This window comes from Lissotriton vulgaris, chromosome 2_1, assembly GCF_964263255.1.
Source record: "Lissotriton vulgaris chromosome 2_1, aLisVul1.2, whole genome shotgun sequence".
Taxonomy (NCBI): Eukaryota; Metazoa; Chordata; class Amphibia; order Caudata; family Salamandridae; genus Lissotriton; species Lissotriton vulgaris.
In genome coordinates this window covers 1,445,266,547-1,445,287,497 of record NC_141687.1, presented here as the reverse complement: position 1 = coordinate 1,445,287,497, position 20,951 = coordinate 1,445,266,547, and the positions used below count along the sequence as shown (strand labels likewise).

The window sequence follows — 20,951 nt, the reverse complement described above, 5'->3', positions numbered from 1 at the left end:
CCAGCTGGCGGGAGGGGCTCACCCGGAAGGGGGTCGCTCGGCCCCACAGCGGGAGGCGGAGGTTTCCAAGGAACCCTCCGGGCAGGACACGTGGTATGCCAGGTGGGCGCACATGACTGAGGAGGAGAAGATCCACGACCAACGTCGCATTATTGAGGAATCTGAACAGGCATGGCAATGTTTGTGCGCTGCCAAGGAGGCGCGGGCGGGTGGTGTGCATGGGGGCAAAGGGGCCCCGGCACCTGCGCGTGGGGCAGGCACTGGTAGAGGCCGTGGCGGGGGGCCCCCGGGTCGCGGGGTGAGTGGGTCTGGGTAGAGGGGTCAGGGACTGCTCTGGCGGCGCAGAGACCTGGTGGCACTGGGGCCTCCCCAGGCGCAGACGGCTCGGGGGGCGGGAGCAAGCCAGCGCTGAGTACTGGCAGAGGCAAGGGTGGGCCGGTGGGGCGCAAAACGGCCTCCAAATGCCGGGACAAAGCAGCAGGGGGGTCCGCGGCCGCCTGCCCTCCACCGAGGGAGCGCTCAACTGCAATGCTGGAATGCAAGTTTATACCTGGAGTGCGAGGGAAAGGTGTGAAACGAGTGGTGAATGAGGTGCAGAGAGTGGCAGCAGTAGAAGTTGATGAGGAACGGTTGGACTATGAGGATGAGGAGTTGGAGGAAGGTGAAGTGCGTGATGATGAATGTTGGGGGAAAGGGGGAGCCACAACAAGCAGGATTGATGTTTTCCAGGCGGCTCAGGACGGAGCTGGCCGGGCGGCCAAAGGGAGTCAGAAGCCGACGGATGCCCGGAGGACGGAGCGCGGAGCTCCAACGACTTTGGCAGGAGAGGGCGCATGGTGGGATGCTTGGGACGAAGGTCTTAGAGGGGGGCGCAAGAAGGCCTGCCGGTCGGTTGGTGTGGGGGATGTCTCTGTGCGGGATGTGGGGGCCTTCGGGGTCACGGGCCCGTTCCTAAGGATGGTAAGAAGCAGGTCATGACGGCCAGCACGCAGACAGACGCGGCGGATGATCAGGGTGGGAAGGAGGATGGATCGGATAAGTTAAAGAAGAAGTTGCCTTACATGGGTTTGGCGATGCCACTCGGGTCGCATTTGTCGGAAAAGACGAAGGCCAGGATTTGGAAACATGAGTATGTGGATGTTTTCAAACTTTTACATAGAGAAAATCAGGCGAAGGAGGGTTCAAAGGAGGAGTTGACCAGGCGGCCGAGGGTGCCTGTGACAATGGAGAACAGGACATCGGCGTTGTTGATATACGCAAGTATCTATTGCGAGAAGCATACGGACAGGGCAATAGCATTGTTTAAATATATGGATGTGATACGGAAGGCCCAATTGCATTTTGGGGGCTTTGCCTGGTTGAGTTATGATGAGGAGTTTAGGGCCAGGATTAGTGTGAACCCGGACAAGCCATGGGGTGACATTGATCAGGAGCTTTGGGTGCAATGGATGTCTTCTACGCAGGTGGCGGCATCTACTCATACGGCGAGTGGTCTCCCGATTGCGTACCGGCCTTTTCAGCCTCGTCCCGACCAGTCTGGGGCGGGGGGTCAGGGAGTGTCTGGGGGGTCAGGAAGTCAGGGAACGTGGACGGGGCTGCTGAACAGCAGTAAAAACCAGGAACCACTGGGGCCTGCTGGAACTTTAATAAAGGTTTTGCACGCGACACCCATGTTTAAACACAAGTGCTCCAAGTGTGGGGTGTCACCCGGTCACAAAGTGCCTTACTCTTGCCACACCTTCAGAACAGTGGAAGATTACCAAGGGTAGGGGCCAATCTGGGCCGAAGGGCCCCTACTCCGGTTAAGGTGGAGGCCATGGGTCCATGGCTCTCTAGGTACCCTGATAGAGATGCAGCTTTGAAGATTCATTGGGGGTTTGTGGAAGGATTTCTGGTTGGCTATCAGGGTCCCAGGGAGAGGCGTTGGGTGGAGAACCTGCGTTTGGCAAAGGAATTGCCTGAGGTGGTGGCGAGCAAGTTGCAGAAGGAGGTCTCGGAGGGTAGGATTGTTGGCCCGTTTGACACGTGGGCAATATCAGACCTTATCATTTCTGCACTGGGGGTGGTTCCCAAAAAGGAGCGAGGGGAGTTCAGACTGATTCACCATTTGTCGTGGCCAGAAGGGAGTTCGGTGAATGACTTCATCGCAGAGGAGGATTCCAGGGTGTTGTATGCGTCAGTGGATGATGCCGTTAGCTTGGTGAGGGCTTGCGGGAAGGGGGCAGAGTTGGCCAAATGCGATATCAAGTCGGCCTTTCGCCTCCTCCCCATTCATCCGGCTGATTTTTCTTTGTTGGGCATGCAATTCGAGGGGGCCATCTTTGTGGATATCGTGCTGCCGATGGGTTGTGCGATTTCTTGTGCACTGTTTGAGACCTTCAGTTCCTTTTTGCAGTGGCCTTTCGTGGAGAAGAGTGGGCACCGGCTGGTGTCGCACTACCTGGATGATTTCTTGTTCGTCGGGAAAGGACTGACGGGAGAATGTGGTGAGGCTAGGAGGGGTGGGGAGTCTTTGGGACGGGCGTTGGTGTGCAGAGCAGTGGCCGGCTCATTGGCTGCGACAGGGCAGGAGCATTGCGTTTTTCGAGTTCTTTCCCCTGTTGGTGGCGTTGGTGGTGTGGGGGCCGGAGTTCCGGAACCGGTCGGTTTTGTTCCATGTGGACAATATGACGGTGGTGGAACTGGTGAACAATCAGAAGACAAAGGATCTGAGAGTGCTGCGCCTGCTGCGAAGTTTCGTGCTGCTCTACTTGCGTTTTAATGTGCTTTTTCGCGCGCAACATGTGCCTGTGGCGAGTAATGAAATTGCGGATGCGTTATCTAGTTCGCAGTGGCAGCGCTGCAGGAGGTTGGCGCCGGGAGCAGAGGCTTGCAAGACCCAGGTGCCGGAGGGTATCTGGGCCTGGGGGGAGTGAGAGTGGTGGGTTTGGTCGAGAAATCTATAGCTGAATCTATGAGGCGAGCGTACAGGTTGGCATGGTCTGAGTTTGGTGCCTTTTTGGGTTGGAACAGGGCTGCGTGGGAGATGCCCCAGAGTGACTGTGAACGGGGAGTAGTGCGTTTTGTTTTGGATTGCATATACAGAGGATTGTCGCAGACTACGATAGCTGGCAAACTGACTGGCATCTCGTTTTACAGCATGGTTTACTTGGGTTTTGATCCGGCCAGGGCGGATTTGTTGAGTCGAATGTTGAAAGGTTGGAGTTGCTTGAGGTCAGAGGGGGGAGGGGGAGAGTTGCCACGTGAAGCAATCACTTTTGAGCTGTTGACGAGAGCGCTGGGGGAATTGCCCCAATGCTGTTATGACGATGGGGAGGTGGCGTTGTTCCGATTGTGCATGGTCTGGATGTTCTTCGGAGCATTTCAGGTATCGGAGTTGTTGGGAGTGCGTGGGGCTCCGGGGCGTTTGTTTGAGGATGTGAGGTTGGACGGGGACCGGCTGGGTATATGGTTGGGTCGTTTAAAGACGGACCAGATGGGTCGAGGCAAATGGGTGTGGCTGAAGGGGAGCGGGTGTGCGGGCGTGTGCCTGGTGCGGGAGTGGACGGCTTTTTTGGGACGAGTGCAGAGGTCGGATGGAGAGATTTTTGTGCATACTTCTTTGAGGCGCTTGACGTCCTTTCAGTTGTTGGCTGTGTTGCGGATGGCTTTGCGGGGGATTGGCAGGGATACAGCGCATTTTGGCACTCACTCGTTTCATATTGGTGCGGCTACGGCAGCGGCGGGGCTGGGTTGGTCCTGGGAGGAGATTCGGAGAATTGGGCGCTGGAGGTCCCGCTGCTGCGAACGCTATGTGTGTACATGAAGGAGGTCGGAGTCAGGGTAGCCGGGGGGGGGCCTGCTGCATTTGTTTTACAGATCTGTTTTGCTGTGGTGTTAACCTCTTTCTCTTCGTAGATTGCGTTCGGGGGCCAGGGGCCAAGACGGTTACCTGAATTGTTGGACACTCCTTTGTACACTGGGCATCAAAATATGTGGACAGGCAGGTGTACAGTTGTAGCCTCACGAGGTCCATTGGTGGGGTAAGAGTGGGATGCGTTGGGGCGATTTGATGCCCTGGCTGACGAAGAAGGTGCCTCAAATGGGTTGCTCGGACATGCTGGTTATCCACCTGGGAGAAAATGACTTGGTAAAACCGTCAGGAGTGTCCTTGTTACATTTTATGCAGAGGGATCTGAAGGCAATGAGGAGCAATCTGGCTTGCGCCTGTATTGTTTGGACAGAGTTTGTGCCACGAAGGATTTGGAGGGGGGCACTTAAGCCTGCTGCCATTGAGAGGGCAAGGCGGAAATTGAATCGGGCAATGAGACTTTTTTGTGATGCTCACGGAATCAAAGTTCTGGCACATGTCGGGCTCCGACTTGAGGAGCCCCTTCTCTTCCGCGATGACAGTGTGCACCTTTCGCACATGGGAAATGCTTACTATCTAATGAAAATGCGGGATACCATCAACCTGTTGTGGAACGAGTCTATCTGGTGTAGGCGAGATTGAGTGCGAAAGGTGCACGTTTGGTGGAGCAGGTAACCGCCCTCCGGGGGTTCCCTGGGTGGCAGAACTTGGGAGGGGTGGGGAGTCCATGACGGGCAGAATCACCCTTCCGGGGAGGGGGTTACAGGTGCAGGATGGAGGGTGTGGTAGATGGAGGTGAGATGACGGGAGATGCTGGAGGAGGATGAAGGGGAAAGTGAATGGTATGCGTGAAGAGGTCGTGGTGTGAATTGGAGTGAGTAGTGGAGTATGTGAATGGATGATGTTTGGAGGTCATGATGTTGGGGGGATTGTTAACTGTTATTGATGTTACGTTGAAATTTGGTTGTCATACCTGTCCTAATAAATGGCCTTTTACGCTAAGACATGCGTGGAGTGGTTATTGCGCGAGGCTGCACAAAGACACAAAAATCTGCAAAAGAGAAATAAAAAATGTACTTCAACCATCTCAGATCCGTAGACTCGGGAAATGCTGCGTGTCTGGGTCTTGCATCAGACCCCGTAAACCAGTGAGATGAGCTAGGCGGCTTCAACAGGTCAAAGGCCAACTTCTGAAACCCCAGCCACTGAGCTTGAAAGACCGGAAGCTGCTTGATGTCCTGCCCTGAGACACAGCCCCCGCCTGTGATGTGGGGAGGGAGGGGGTGTTAAAGGTACCTGCAGCACCCCCCCTGCCAGGCATGCCACCCTTCGAGTTGAACCGGTGCAGAGTGCAGGCCGCGCGGCTCCAGGAAAATTCCCAACATTACTCAGCCAGTCAAGGTCAGTAGATGATGGAGAAAGATAAACCGGGAGAGATAAAAGGAAGAAGCAAAGAGGAGATGAGAAGACGAACAAGTTATAACAACAAGCGCTAATAAATGAAATGCATGTGAAAGCTCTTATCACTATAAATGAGACGCCAGAGAGGAGACGTCCATGCGCGTGCTCATCGCACCCTGTCCGGGCACACACATGGTTTGTCTCCCTTCCAGCACCAAAGCGACAGCAAGAGTCACGGAAGCGAAGCGCTGCGTTCGCTACGAGACCTAAAAAGATGGCAGTAATAAGCAGACCTGGGGCTGGAAAATGCTGGAGTCATTACAGAGGACAGAGCGCTCAGCACTTTCGGATTTATTTCAGGGGTTTGCTGCTAGAACACGTCTTGTAAAAGGCGCTATAAATTAAAATGCTTTTTTCATGTAACACATAAGGCAGAACATGCCACAAAGTTAGGGGCGCGCAAAAGTTTCAGTTATTTTTCACAGAATAAGTGCAATTTTCACAAAATATTAGTGCATCTGATGACATTCTTTTCACTGGTATTACTTGCAACCTATCCCTGTAAGCCTACACCTTGCACCAAAAATAGGAAGGGAGATGTTAGATCTGGGGGTCTCTAGTTGGCATAGGTAAGTACCTTAGACCAAGTAGGGACCCTTGCTTCTAGTCAGGGTGGAGGAATACACACAGTAGATAACCTCCGCTCTCCTCTAGGTAGCTTGGCGCGAGCAGGCAGGCTTATCCCCAAGGCAATGTGTATAATATTTGCACTTAACACAACAATAATCCCCAATCCACCACAAACTGAGACCACACGGGTAAGTATTTTATAAAAATATAAATAACTTTTATCTGGTTGCAGCAATGTAAAAGCAGTTGCACGATTATCACTTCAGTATAGCAATGATGAACTTAATCTTAATTGGTGTTTCTAACTTTCAGGAAGTTCTTGAAGCAAATGTCTCTAGTCTCTTTAATCAGCACAATATGCCAATATTAGGTGATTGAAAACGCTCTTCAAAATGAGCCAAGAACCATGCCAATGTTTTAGTAATGTAAAACGCTCTCAGAACGAGCAATTAAACAATGCCAATGTTGGATGAATCACGCGCTCTCAAAACGAGCAATTAAATAAGGCCAGCGTGGAAAAAGGCGTCACAGCGAGCCCCTGGCATCAGGGACTCCAAGCGCTACAAGCGCGTCTCACCCGGTAGCTGGGGGGAGGGGGACTCCCTTCCCCGTGATCGGTATCACTCAGATGCACCTCGCGGGTAAACGCTTACTCGCGCTCCAGCCCGGCCGGTCTCAGGACGCTCTCCGCCCGCTCTCGGTCCTTCAGAGAGCAGCGGGGAGCAGAGACGGCAGGCCGGGGGCTGGAACACTCTGTGGATCCCTCGGCGAGGTCAGGTCAGTCTTTCCCCGGGCCCGGCGGTGATCTTCAGCGCTTCCTCGGCTCCTCGGCAGCTCCAGTCGAGGCAGCCAATCCCGTCGCGGCGTTTGAGTCGAGCCCCTCTTGAGCGCGAGGCCGCCAACCAATGGCAGCGCGGCCTCGCTGATGACGCTCCGCCACAGGAACCAATCCCGTCGCGACTCTGGTGAGGGGGCTCGGCCCTCTCGCCCAATCAGAGCGCGGCGGGCTCGATCTTCAGGACACAGCCACCGGGATGATACGGGGCACTTTCCACGGGGGTTACTGACCCCGGGCTGCGACGGTGACACGGCCAGCAATTATTTTTCAGCGCTCCTTACGCTGGGACGGCCCACAAGCGTCCGATCTTCGCTCCCTACGTGTCGATGAACACGTCGATCTCGGCCACACGGCAGGCTGGTTCAGCGCGGCGCCCTCACTCAGATTAGAGAGCAGCCAGTGCGCTACACGGCCCCACGCAGTGTTTCACGATCTCTGCACTGCACAGCAGCTTCAGGGGGCGCAGCAGAATCTTGTGGTCCTTGGGGCAACCTTTATGTTCCTGGGTTGCAGACAGGAGGTCAGCTCTTCTCAGGCCCTTGGAGATTCAGTAAAGACACAGCACACAGCAAAGTCTTGGCAGTTTCAAGCAGGCAGGGCCACAGCACACAGCAAAGTCCCTTTCTTCTCCTCTCCTTCAGTTGGACAGCAGGATAGGTCAGCCCTTAAAGCACACAGCAAGGCAATCTTCCATCAGCTCCTTCAGCAGTCCTTCTTCTGGCAGAGGTTCCTCTTGATTGTAGAATCTGATTTTCTGTAGTCAGGGGTCCTTCTCTTATACCCCAAAAAGGCTTTGAAGTCCTTTGAAGTCTTTAGAAGTCTTTGTGCAAAGGGGGCCCTGAGCCCGGTCCAAACCAGTTCTGGGGGTCTGGGGTGTTTCTGGTTTCCTTCTTCCTCCCTGTCCCAGGGACAGAGGTGACAGTCGCCCAGCAGGAGGTGGAGCCAGCTTTGTGGTTAGGCAGGCACAGCCCTTCACTATCAGGTGCTATCTCCTCCCACTTCCCTGGCAGCAGATGCTGCCTTTCATCCACGGGGCTGGCTCAGATAACCCCCCGGGGCTCTGCAGACCCTGTCATCCTCAACCCAGACAGTCAATCCACAAACAGTCCCAGGCACACAGAAAGGTTTAGACAAGAGAACAGCCACTTTCTAAAAGTGCCATTCTCAAACACAGAATTTAAAAACAACCTTTTCTAAAAGATGTGTTATTAAATTCTGAGTTCAGGGATATCTTTCACTTATGTCCCATCTTGTTCCTATGGGAAGATAGGCTGGGATCCAATGGGACCAGCCTCCCCCATGTTACTCTATGGAGCAAGATAGCCTTACAGCAGTGAGCACACAAAATGGCTGCTGCTCACTACCAGAGCATGTTACCTGCACTAGTACATGCTCTACCTTATCCATGCACTGCACCCTGCCCAGGGGGGTACCTTGAGCCTTCCATAGGGGTGACTGGTGTGCACGGACAGGGAAGGGTTAGGCCCAGCCAGTGGGGACACTGGCCAGGCGGACATGGCAGTCCACTGACTGCACACAGGCCCTGCGCTGGCAGGCCTGAGACATCATTTTAGGGCTACTCATGTGGGTGGCGCAATCTGCGCTGCAGGCCCACTAGTAGCATCTGTCATCACCAGCCCTGGCACACACAGTGCACTTTACTAGGGACTTCATGGTGACACAAATATGCCAATCAGGTATACCCAATCAATATGACAATTTACAGAGGGAGCACTTACCCTCTGACACTGATCAGCAGTGGCAGAGGGTCCAAAGCATCTAAACCAGCAAAAACGAAATCCAGCACAGCATCAAAAATACATGAGTCAGAGGCAAAAAGATGGGGAAAAATCACGCCAAGGATGTCAGGTCTAACACGTGTCCCCTCCAGCTGAAAGTGGGGAGAACTACCCAACCTCTTGGGAGTCCTCATCACTAAGGCGGAAGAATCTGGACAGACCATCAGCATTGGCGTGTTCTGTACCAGGGCGGTGCTCCACCGTGAAGTCCATCCCCTGTAGGGAAATGGACCACCTCAACAGTTTTGGATTCTCACCCCTCATATGCATTAACCATCTGAGGGGCCTGTGGTCGGTCTGAACACGGAAGTGAGTCCCAAACAGGTAGGGCCTCAGCTTCTTCAGAGCCCAGACCACAGCGAAAGCTTCCCTTTCGATTGCACTCCATCTCTGTTCCCTGGGGAGTAGCCTCCTACTAATGAAAGCCACCGGTTGGTCTTCACCCTCCTCATTGATCTGTGAGAGTACTGCTCCCACGCCTTGCTCTGAAGCGTCAGTTTGCACAATGAACTCACTTGAAAAGTCAGGTGCCTTAAGCACCGGTGCTGTGCACATGGCAGTTTTGAGGGTGTCAAAAGCAGTTTGACAGGCCTCAGTCCAATTCACTTTCCTGGGCTGATTTCTAGATGTCAGCTCTGTCAAAGGGGCTACAATGGTGCCATAACCTTTGACAAACCGTCTGTAATACCCGGTGAGACCTAAAAAGGCTCTCACCTCAGTCTGGGTCTTGGGGGGTTCCCAAGCCAGAATGGTATCAATCTTTGCCTGTAGGGGCGCCACCTGGCCGCTCCCCACCTGGTGTCCCAAGTACACCACAGATCCCTGCCCTATCTGGCACTTACTGGCCTTGATAGTGAGGCCTGCTTTTTGCAGAGCCTTCAACACTGCGCAGAGGTGTTGCAAGTGTTCCTCCCAAGTGGAGCTGAACACAGCAATGTCATCCAGGTATGCTGCGCTGAATTCCTCCAGCCCTGCTAATACCTGGTTGACCAGTCTCTGGAATGTGGCCGGGGCATTTTTCAACCCAAAGGGCATGACACGAAACTGGAAGTGCCCCTCTGGTGTTGAAAATGCTGATCTTTCCTTGGCCCCCTCAGTTAAGGCAATCTGCCAGTAACCTGAAGTCAAATCAAAGGTGCTCAGGTACCGGGCAGCTCCCAACCGATCCACCAGCTCATCAGCTCGGGGGATGGGGTGCGCGTCAGTCTTGGTGACCGCATTGAGCCCACGGTAGTCCACGCAGAAACGGAGTTCCTGGGGGCCACCAGGGGTAGCAGCTTTCTTAGGCACTAAGACCACTGGGCTAGCCCAGGGGCTGCTGGAGGGCTCAATGACCCCTAGCGCTAACATCTTAGAAACCTCTTCTTTGATGCTAGCCCTGACCTTGTCAGCCACTCTGTAAAACTTCTGTTTCACAGGCAGGTTGTCACCAGTGTCCACATCGTGGACACACCAGTCAGTGACACCTGGGGTCAGGGAAAACAGGGGGGCGAACTGACCCAAGACTTGGCGACAGTCCTGTTGCTGCTCTGGGGTCAGGGTGGGTGAGAGTATCACCCCATCAACTGACCCATCTTGCTCCTTGGTTGCCAGGAGGTCAGGGAGAGGATCACTATCCTCCTCCCCTCCTGCATCTGTAGCCATGAGCAAAGTCACTGCTGACCTCTCAAAGTGGGGTTTGAGGCGGTTTACATGCAACACTCTCAGGGGCTGCCTGGGAGTCTTCAGGTTAACCAAGTAGGTAACCTCGCTCTTGCGCTCCACCACCTCATATGGCCCAGACCACTTGTCACGGAGCGCACAAGGCTCCACTGGCTCCATCACCCACACTTTCTGCCCAGGTTGGAACTCCACAAGAGAGGTGTTCTGATCATACCATCTCTTCATTTCCTCCTGGCTAGCCTCCAGGTTCTCTTGAGCGAGCTTCCTGAAGCGCTTGGTCTGGTTGCGGATGGCCAGCACATAGCTGAACACATCCTGAGGGGTTTTCCCACGGGATTTCTCCCACCCCTCCTTCACCAGAGTGAGAGGTCCTCTGACAGGGTGGCCATACAGCAACTCAAAGGGGCTGAACCCTAAGGATTTCTGAGGCACCTCCCTGTATGCAAATAACAGGCATGGTAACAAGACGTCCCACTTCCGCCTCATGGGCTCCTCTAGGCCCATAATCATGCCCTTCAGGGTGCGGTTGAATCTTTCAACCAACCCATTTCCTTGAGGATGGTAAGGTGTGGTAAACTTGTATGTCACTCCACACACCTCCCACAGAGACTTCATGTACTTAGAGATGAAGTTTGTACCCCTGTCAGAAACCACCTCTCTGGGGAATCCCACACGGGAAAAGATCCCCATTAAGGCACGGCCCACCACAGGGGATGTGACTGTCCTGAGAGGGACTGCTTCAGGGTACCGGGTGGCATGGTCCACCAAGACCAGGATAAACCTGTTGCCTAAGGCTGTCTTGGGGTCCAGGGGCCCCACGATGTCAATGCCCACCCTCTCAAAAGGGGTGCTCACCACAGGAAAGGGTTGGAGGGGTGCCACGCACTTCCCTCCGCTCTTGCCACTGGCCTGACAAGTCTGGCAAGACTTACAAAAGGCAGCGACGTGCTTCTTCATCTGGGGCCAGTAGAAGTGGGTGACAAGCCTGTAATAGGTCTTGTCTTGCCCCAGATGTCCTGCGAGAGGCACGTCATGAGCCAGACCCAGTAGGAAGTTCCTGAAGCGCTCGGGTACCACCAGCACACGGGCTGCACCGGGCTCAGCGAACTTAGGCTCACTATAAAGTAAGTCATCCTCCCAGTAGATCAAATGTTCCTTGGACCCCAGGCCTGCTGCCTGGTCTGCAGCCTGCTGCCGCACACCAATGAGGGAAGGGCACTCCTTTTGAGCTTGGCAGAATTCCTCCCTGGAGGGACCACCATCTTGCTGCCACTGGGACAGCTCAGGCAATTCCCCTAGTTCGGCCACCTGTTCCCCTGTAGGTTCCAGGGCATCCCCCTCAGGTTCTGCTTCCTCCTGGACCGTGGGAACAGTGGGGGCTGGTTTCCCGCGCCCTCTGCCCCTTCCTCTCTTGACAGGTCCCTGGGCCATTGTTCCAGGCTCCAGTTCTGCTAATCCACCCTTACTGGCTGCCATTGCACGTGTGGTCACACAGATCCACGCAGGCAAGCCCAACATTTCCAAGTGAGTCCTGTGCTCTACATCTTTCCATGGAGAGCTCTCCAGGTCATTACCTAATAGACAATCTACAGGCAAGGCATCACTTACAACAACTTCCAATGTACCGGAGACTCCTCCCCACTCAAATGGAACACGTGCCAACTTGCAGAGGCGCACTGAACTGTCAGCTGCCACCACAGGACGGAGTACATCGGGAATGATCTGCTCTTCAGACACCCATTGACACCTGACAGATGTCACACTGGCCCCTGTGTCTCTCAGAGCTTCTATCTCTTTTCCATTGATGGTCACCTTCTGCCCATATTTCTTAGTGTTTAAGGGCAGCAAGGTTTCCTGGGCCATCTCTTGGTCTCCTAAAGAGACAAGGGTCATCACTGCTAACCCCTCCTCCCCACTAGAAATCAAATCCCCTCCCAAAGCTACACTAGCTAATGCCGGTGTTGGAGCACCAGTGGGTGCTGGAGGTTTCTTTGGACATTTGGGGGCAATGTGCCCCACCTCCCTACAGGCATAGCAAGTAGGTGGGGGCCTGTTGTCCTGCTTGCCCTTATGGGGCCAGGACTTCTTAGACTTGGGGGGTTGAGACTCTTTCTCCTGGGAACTATTTTGGGGCCCTTTAGAAGACTCCTTTTGATTACCCGTGTCCCCCCCACTCTTCTGCTGGGGACCCTGTCCACCCTTGGCTGGGGTACTTACCACCCCCTTGTGGACCCTGGTGCTAGTCCAGCGGTCCGCCTCTTTAGCAAGCTCACTGGGATCAGTTAACTTGCTGTCTAAAAGATGCTGGCGCAGCTCTGGAACACATAAACTACTTAAGTGCTCCCAACTAATCAAGTGACACAACCCCACATAATCAGTAACTTTGCTGCCCTTTATCCAACCTTCCAGTGCACGCGTGTACATACTCACACACTCCACCCAAGTACTTGAATCAAGCTTCTTGAAGTTCCTAAACCTCTGGCGGTACTGTTCTGCAGTGAGCCCATACCTGAGGCACAAAGCCTCCTTCATGGAGGGGTAGGCTAAAGTACCTGCTGCTTCTAAGGGTGCCAAGACATCCCTCCCAGAGGCCTCAAAGTGCTTCCATAAACCTGCCCCCCAACTTTTCTCAGGCACTTCATTCATCTTTAGGGCTAGTTCATACGCTCTAAACCACGCATAAATATCCTCACCCCTCTGATAATTCTGTACCAGATCCTTTGGTATGTATACCTTACCCGCCTGTACTGGTTGTGCGCTGCCACCATTAGAGCTGGACCCCCCTTGCTTTTCTTTGATGTCCAGCTCCCTCATGTTCCTCTCATGAACCAATTGGAGTTTCTTCTCCTCCAAAGCGAGAGCATGTCTTCTCTCCTCCGCCGCCTTCTCATTTTCAAGGCGCATTCTCCTTTCCTCTGCTTGGGCTCTGAGTTTAAAAATCTCAATCTCATGAGCCCTAGCTCTCTGATTTTCCTCCACCTCCTCTGGAGAAATAACCCTACTGGAATGGTTGCTGCCAGCCTTAGATGCTGGCCGCGCTGGCAAATCACTGAGCGAAAAAACATTCTCCGGTGCGCCTTCCACTTCAGTAGCTTCTTCTGAGACATGTTTGGCCTCCCACCAGGCCCTTAGAGCTTTCTGCAGCTCTTCCTTGTTTGCGCTGCCCTTTGCTGGGCATCCAAGCTGTTTGCAGAATTGTTTCAGGATATCCTTTCTGTAGTTGTACAGCTCCTGAATTTCGAATTCCACTTCCAATTCTACTCTCACGCTTGCCGCTTTCACAGACATGATGCTTCCTAACCTTTTCAACAAAAGGTTTCACCAAAAAGAAAAAAATCTTGCGCAACCTGTGCTGCTAAACTAGACTAGTGATGTACAAGAGATCACTGCAGGTCAAGTGCAATTATTAGTTCAGAATCCGCACCGCTGTCCAACAATGTTAGATCTGGGGGTCTCTAGTTGGCATAGGTAAGTACCTTAGACCAAGTAGGGACCCTTGCTTCTAGTCAGGGTGGAGGAATACACACAGTAGATAACCTCCGCTCTCCTCTAGGTAGCTTGGCGCGAGCAGGCAGGCTTATCCCCAAGGCAATGTGTATAATATTTGCACTTAACACAACAATAATCCCCAATCCACCACAAACTGAGACCACACGGGTAAGTATTTTATAAAAATATAAATAACTTTTATCTGGTTGCAGCAATGTAAAAGCAGTTGCACGATTATCACTTCAGTATAGCAATGATGAACTTAATCTTAATTGGTGTTTCTAACTTTCAGGAAGTTCTTGAAGCAAATGTCTCTAGTCTCTTTAATCAGCACAATATGCCAATATTAGGTGATTGAAAACGCTCTTCAAAATGAGCCAAGAACCATGCCAATGTTTTAGTAATGTAAAACGCTCTCAGAACGAGCAATTAAACAATGCCAATGTTGGATGAATCACGCGCTCTCAAAACGAGCAATTAAATAAGGCCAGCGTGGAAAAAGGCGTCACAGCGAGCCCCTGGCATCAGGGACTCCAAGCGCTACAAGCGCGTCTCACCCGGTAGCTGGGGGGAGGGGGACTCCCTTCCCCGTGATCGGTATCACTCAGATGCACCTCGCGGGTAAACGCTTACTCGCGCTCCAGCCCGGCCGGTCTCAGGACGCTCTCCGCCCGCTCTCGGTCCTTCAGAGAGCAGCGGGGAGCAGAGACGGCAGGCCGGGGGCTGGAACACTCTGTGGATCCCTCGGCGAGGTCAGGTCAGTCTTTCCCCGGGCCCGGCGGTGATCTTCAGCGCTTCCTCGGCTCCTCGGCAGCTCCAGTCGAGGCAGCCAATCCCGTCGCGGCGTTTGAGTCGAGCCCCTCTTGAGCGCGAGGCCGCCAACCAATGGCAGCGCGGCCTCGCTGATGACGCTCCGCCACAGGAACCAATCCCGTCGCGACTCTGGTGAGGGGGCTCGGCCCTCTCGCCCAATCAGAGCGCGGCGGGCTCGATCTTCAGGACACAGCCACCGGGATGATACGGGGCACTTTCCACGGGGGTTACTGACCCCGGGCTGCGACGGTGACACGGCCAGCAATTATTTTTCAGCGCTCCTTACGCTGGGACGGCCCACAAGCGTCCGATCTTCGCTCCCTACGTGTCGATGAACACGTCGATCTCGGCCACACGGCAGGCTGGTTCAGCGCGGCGCCCTCACTCAGATTAGAGAGCAGCCAGTGCGCTACACGGCCCCACGCAGTGTTTCACGATCTCTGCACTGCACAGCAGCTTCAGGGGGCGCAGCAGAATCTTGTGGTCCTTGGGGCAACCTTTATGTTCCTGGGTTGCAGACAGGAGGTCAGCTCTTCTCAGGCCCTTGGAGATTCAGTAAAGACACAGCACACAGCAAAGTCTTGGCAGTTTCAAGCAGGCAGGGCCACAGCACACAGCAAAGTCCCTTTCTTCTCCTCTCCTTCAGTTGGACAGCAGGATAGGTCAGCCCTTAAAGCACACAGCAAGGCAATCTTCCATCAGCTCCTTCAGCAGTCCTTCTTCTGGCAGAGGTTCCTCTTGATTGTAGAATCTGATTTTCTGTAGTCAGGGGTCCTTCTCTTATACCCCAAAAAGGCTTTGAAGTCCTTTGAAGTCTTTAGAAGTCTTTGTGCAAAGGGGGCCCTGAGCCCGGTCCAAACCAGTTCTGGGGGTCTGGGGTGTTTCTGGTTTCCTTCTTCCTCCCTGTCCCAGGGACAGAGGTGACAGTCGCCCAGCAGGAGGTGGAGCCAGCTTTGTGGTTAGGCAGGCACAGCCCTTCACTATCAGGTGCTATCTCCTCCCACTTCCCTGGCAGCAGATGCTGCCTTTCATCCACGGGGCTGGCTCAGATAACCCCCCGGGGCTCTGCAGACCCTGTCATCCTCAACCCAGACAGTCAATCCACAAACAGTCCCAGGCACACAGAAAGGTTTAGACAAGAGAACAGCCACTTTCTAAAAGTGCCATTCTCAAACACAGAATTTAAAAACAACCTTTTCTAAAAGATGTGTTATTAAATTCTGAGTTCAGGGATATCTTTCACTTATGTCCCATCTTGTTCCTATGGGAAGATAGGCTGGGATCCAATGGGACCAGCCTCCCCCATGTTACTCTATGGAGCAAGATAGCCTTACAGCAGTGAGCACACAAAATGGCTGCTGCTCACTACCAGAGCATGTTACCTGCACTAGTACATGCTCTACCTTATCCATGCACTGCACCCTGCCCAGGGGGGTACCTTGAGCCTTCCATAGGGGTGACTGGTGTGCACGGACAGGGAAGGGTTAGGCCCAGCCAGTGGGGACACTGGCCAGGCGGACATGGCAGTCCACTGACTGCACACAGGCCCTGCGCTGGCAGGCCTGAGACATCATTTTAGGGCTACTCATGTGGGTGGCGCAATCTGCGCTGCAGGCCCACTAGTAGCATCTGTCATCACCAGCCCTGGCACACACAGTGCACTTTACTAGGGACTTCATGGTGACACAAATATGCCAATCAGGTATACCCAATCAATATGACAATTTACAGAGGGAGCACTTACCCTCTGACACTGATCAGCAGTGGCAGAGGGTCCAAAGCATCTAAACCAGCAAAAACGAAATCCAGCACAGCATCAAAAATACATGAGTCAGAGGCAAAAAGATGGGGAAAAATCACGCCAAGGATGTCAGGTCTAACAGGAGACAACTAATCAATCTCGCAAAGGCATACATCATGCACAGGCCCACACTAAGCAAGAGTGCAAAACGATAGTGCTTTCTTGTGGTAAATGTAATGTAGGAGTAAAGTCGGAGCTGGGAGTGGAGCTCATACTGCTGGATTAGGCCTTTATATTTAGGTATAGGTATGATTATTGGAAATAGCTCCTTCCAAGGGTTTGCAACTACTTAAATAAAAATATTTCTACCACGGTACAGAACTGGCCCCCGCCTCCCCTATTTTCCCTTCTGGCATGTTTGTGGAGTCCCAGGTTTATTACTTTTATTAAAATACTGTCAGAACTATATTTTTTGGCACAGGGTAGATTTTTTGTGTCTGTAAAACATTTGCAAGGCCTACTAAATATTCAATGTAAACATAACAGCCCCTCTGGTGAGAACAAATGTATCCGTTTACAAGTAAAGCAGTTCTACAAGGTACAGTGAACATATTAACAAGGCAGTGCAGTGTGTTGAATCAAGGTTACATGGAGCAGTCGTGCAGGTGATGACTCCAGCAATAAAAATCACAATACATTACATTTGCTTCACTTATACAAATCGACACTTTTTAAACACTAAGCATACTTGAAATTTCGGGAACAGTGAATTTAAGCAGTGTGCCTAGACTTACAAAGTGTTTACTCTAGCTCCAAAGGTGGGTTTAAAACCACCAAATTATCCACTCATTTAGGAGTCCATGAATGTCCGATCCGTGCCAGGTTTTCTGAATAACCACTGACTCTGTGATTTAGTTTCCTTAACAATAATTGTGTGCAAATGTATCATATGCGCCTCTCCTAAAAATCGTGAATGGGCTTGGCCCTCTTGGACCTATGCTGGACACCTATGTACTAGGCCGCTTTACCACCATTAAACGCTGTTCATTCTCAGAAGTGGCATTTATCATATTCTCTTTCCTTTTCTTTTGCAGTAACGCTCCTGGATTCGATTTCGGTGCAAGGCGAGCTTGGGTGGATAACCAGTCCACTGGAAGGCGGGGTAAGTGCATTGTAATCAAACAGTGAAATGGAATGATTGGTGCACTTCAGGAGAGCCCTAATGGCTCGATTATTGTTGATTGTGGTGGGCAGGTCAGATTTCCGCCAGGGCCCCATGAAGTGAATTAACTTTTGTGGGAGAAACCCAAGACACTCCTGGGATGGCTCTGGTCATGGAAGAACAAGTACCAACACGCATTGGCAATGCCAATTGGTATCGCCGTTATGAACTTATAAGTGTTTAGTTATCCAGCACAATATCCTTGGTGCAACAATTCAAGCTTTCGCTTATAAGTTCCCAAAGGCGAGACCTATTGGCTATGCCAATGCTTGTTATCTTTTGTTTGCGCTTCCATTCGTAAATGTATCTAAATTCCTCCATCGTTATGCATTTTAATTGGCCCTTGTTATGCTGTCATCCGCAACAGAATCTACGTGTATCGTGACATGCTCTCCTAGGCATTTAGTTTTGTGTTTCTGTTAAGTTTTGATCACAGCAAATCAGACCAAGGGATTACGACTAGAGCTTGGGGAAACTTAGATATCAATAAATTTGAGATCTCTCTTAGTAGCTCGCTACGACCTCTTCCCACTGAAGTGGAAGCTGCGGTCACTGACTACAATCAATGGCTTACCGCTTCCTGCGATCTATTAGCCCCCAGTAAAAAGTGGATTTCCAAACAAGCTACTCCCTCAGCCCCCTGGTACTCAGAAGAACATAGAGCTAGGAAACTGGAAGGTAAACTATTAGAAAGGGCCTGGCGCAAAATGTATATGAATACAGACAAGGTTAAATATAAACAATCCATTACAAGTTACAAACAAAGCTTATTTGAAGCTAAAAGACAGTTTTTCTTTAAGCAGATAGCATCACCTAAGTACAATTCTACGGAACTGTTTAATGCCATTAAAAAATTGACCTCACCGCCTAGTCCTAAGAGCTATAGCAATCTTTCATTCTGTAATGAAATTGCCGATTTTTTTAAAGAGAAAGTGCAAGCGATATTCTCCTCATTCACTGAGGCTGACGGAAATACACAGGCAAGCAACAATACTAGCGGACTGGAAAGCAGAGATCCATTAAGATCTTTGGACCAATTTATACCATTGGAGACTCAAGAATTCATAAGGATTTTAACCCAAATCCGATCAGGAGCCCCTAGTGATCCCTGCCCTGCCTGGATCATTAAACAAATACCAGAGGTTATAGGAACGGTCTTGATCCCCGTGTTTAACAAAATTTTAGCTTCCGGGACTTTTCCCAAGATCTGGAAAGTTGTCTCTGTCCTTCCGCTTCTGAAAAAGCAGAATGCAGACCCCAAAGAACCTAATAACTATAGGCCTATCTCACGGCTTCCTCTCCCCGCCAAAATCCTGGAAAAGGTGATGAATTCCCAGCTCAGTGCTTTCCTTCAGCATAACAACTCTCTGGACCCATCGCAATATGGGTTCAGGGCTGATCATAGCACTGAGCTGGCTTTGTTGAAATCTAAGGAGGAAATCAGAGAAGCCGTAGATGGAGGAGGAAGTGCCGTCTTGATCCTGTTGGACCTGTTGGCAGCCTTTGACACGGTCCATCATAACATTTTGATGGACTGGTTGTCTGGGATTGGTGTGGCAGGACTCGCATGGAAATGGAAACTTATACGGTCCTTCTTAGCCGACAGGTCCCAAACAGTAGATCTGGATGGCAATACATCTAAGCCATTCTTACTCCCATGCTGGGTGCCACAGGGCTCATCTTTGAGCCCTAAGCTTTTTAATATATATGTGGCTCCTCTCGCTGGAGTTATCAGGGCCTTTGGCTTTCAGCTCACCTCCTATGCTGATGACACACAAATTGTGTTGTCCATAAGCAAGGGTGGTGAGAAAGAGATCGGGGAGCATTTTCATGAGTGTATGAGTGCCATATCCCATTGGATGTCCTCTAATTGTTTGAACTTGAACTCTAGTAAAACTGAGGTGGTAAAGTTTGGGAACAATCCCTTGGTGTGGACACCAGATTGGTGGCAAGAAGAATTGGGGCTTTGCCCCACAGCAACCAAGAAGGCTAAAAACCTTGGGGGTAGTGGTAGATGATAGGCTTATCATGGGGGACCAGATTAGCCAGGTGACCTCAGCATGCTTTATGATTCTTAGAATCATAAGGAAAATAAAGTTTTTTCTGACAGAGAACAGTTTGAAAACAGTAGTCATGGCCCTGATAACATTGCGGCTGGACTACTGTAATAGTCTATACCTGAATCTGCAAAAATGTCAGACTTCAGTTAGTTCAGAACGCAGCAGCCAGGCTGCTGTCTGGCATCCCCAAATTTGCCTCTGTCAAAGGTGAGCTTAGGAAGCTACATTGGCTTCCTATAAAACAAAGATCTCGCTTTAAAGCGCTGTGTATAGTCTTTAAGGCCATCAAAGGTATTGGTCCAGAATTTCTCAGGCACAGGTTCCTATGGTATGAGCCTAGGAGGACACTGAGATCTACCAGTGCCAAATTAATACAAACTCCCAGGATACAAAAACCCAACTGGGGTGGTTAGAGCTTTATCTACTGTGCCTCAAAAGCCTGGATACAAAAACTCAACTGGGGTGGTTAGAGCTTTATCTACTGTGCCTCAAAAGCCTGGATACAAAAACTCAACTGGGGTGGTTAGAGCTTTATCTACTGTGCCTCAAAAGCCTGGATACAAAAACTCAACTGGGGTGGTTAGAGCTTTATTTACTGTGCCTCAAAAGCCTGGAATGAGATACCATTGTCTCTTAAAAATGCTCCAAATCTCCTTATGTTTCGAAAAAGCTTGAAGACGTGTTTTTTTTCACAATGATTCCTCAGCTAGTGTTCGGAGGCCAATGCTTAGCGCCAGCACACCTGAGGGTAATCGTGCGCTCTATAAGTGTTAATAACATAACATAACAGTCTGGGTCTTAGTGCAAGATAACACGTTCTCATACACGCTCTCATACTTCTCCCAACTGTAACAAATGATCTTTTCTGTTTGCAATGGATCTCCATGTGTAATTGCAATAAGACACGCTCTTCCGCTTCATCGACCATAATGGATTTGGAATTATATTTGCGATAAGTTTGACAGCAACCTATTTCCACAAACATAATGGATTCATGTATTTTATGCATGTGTGCGCGATAAATTATCACCCACTCCTGGCTGTTACTGCACTATAACACACTACTCCTATCTCATTTACGATAAAAATGATATTGGTAATGCAGATAAAATACAGTTGCCCCATTGACGCGTTACCTTTATATTTCTCTAAAAATGTCTACCTGCACCAAACCCGCTCTCCCACTTCCTCCACCATCATGAATTTTGTTTAATGTTAACGATAACTTTAACAGCAATCTATTTCCCCGAACACAATGGAATATTTTAATTTATGGGTGTTTTTACGATACATTTTCAACTGCACCAGGATGTAAGGGAACCATAACATTTTACATATATCCAATTTTAAAAGCTTTCAAATATGTTGGAAATCTAGATAAATTACATTTGCCCTGTTGGAGCGCTCCCTTTTTATTTATTTGTGGTCTTGCAGCAAACACACCTA

The 20,951-nt window shown here is 51.1% G+C and overlaps 1 protein-coding gene across 8 annotated transcripts in view; it reads left to right on the top strand.

The window, feature by feature from the left end:
- The window catches only part of LOC147732730 (NXPE family member 4-like), a 572,962-nt gene that overhangs the window by 220,341 nt on the left and 331,670 nt on the right, over window positions 1-20,951 (top strand). For 3 of the 8 annotated variants that reach the window (XM_086957290.1, XM_086957289.1, XM_086957284.1), the window contains exon 4: window positions 17,318-17,385. The exons of the other annotated variants lie outside the window; for them this stretch is intronic. The gene's annotated coding sequence lies outside the window, so the exon portion shown is untranslated. The remainder of the gene's footprint in view (window positions 1-17,317; window positions 17,386-20,951) is intronic. 8 annotated transcript variants of the gene reach the window in all.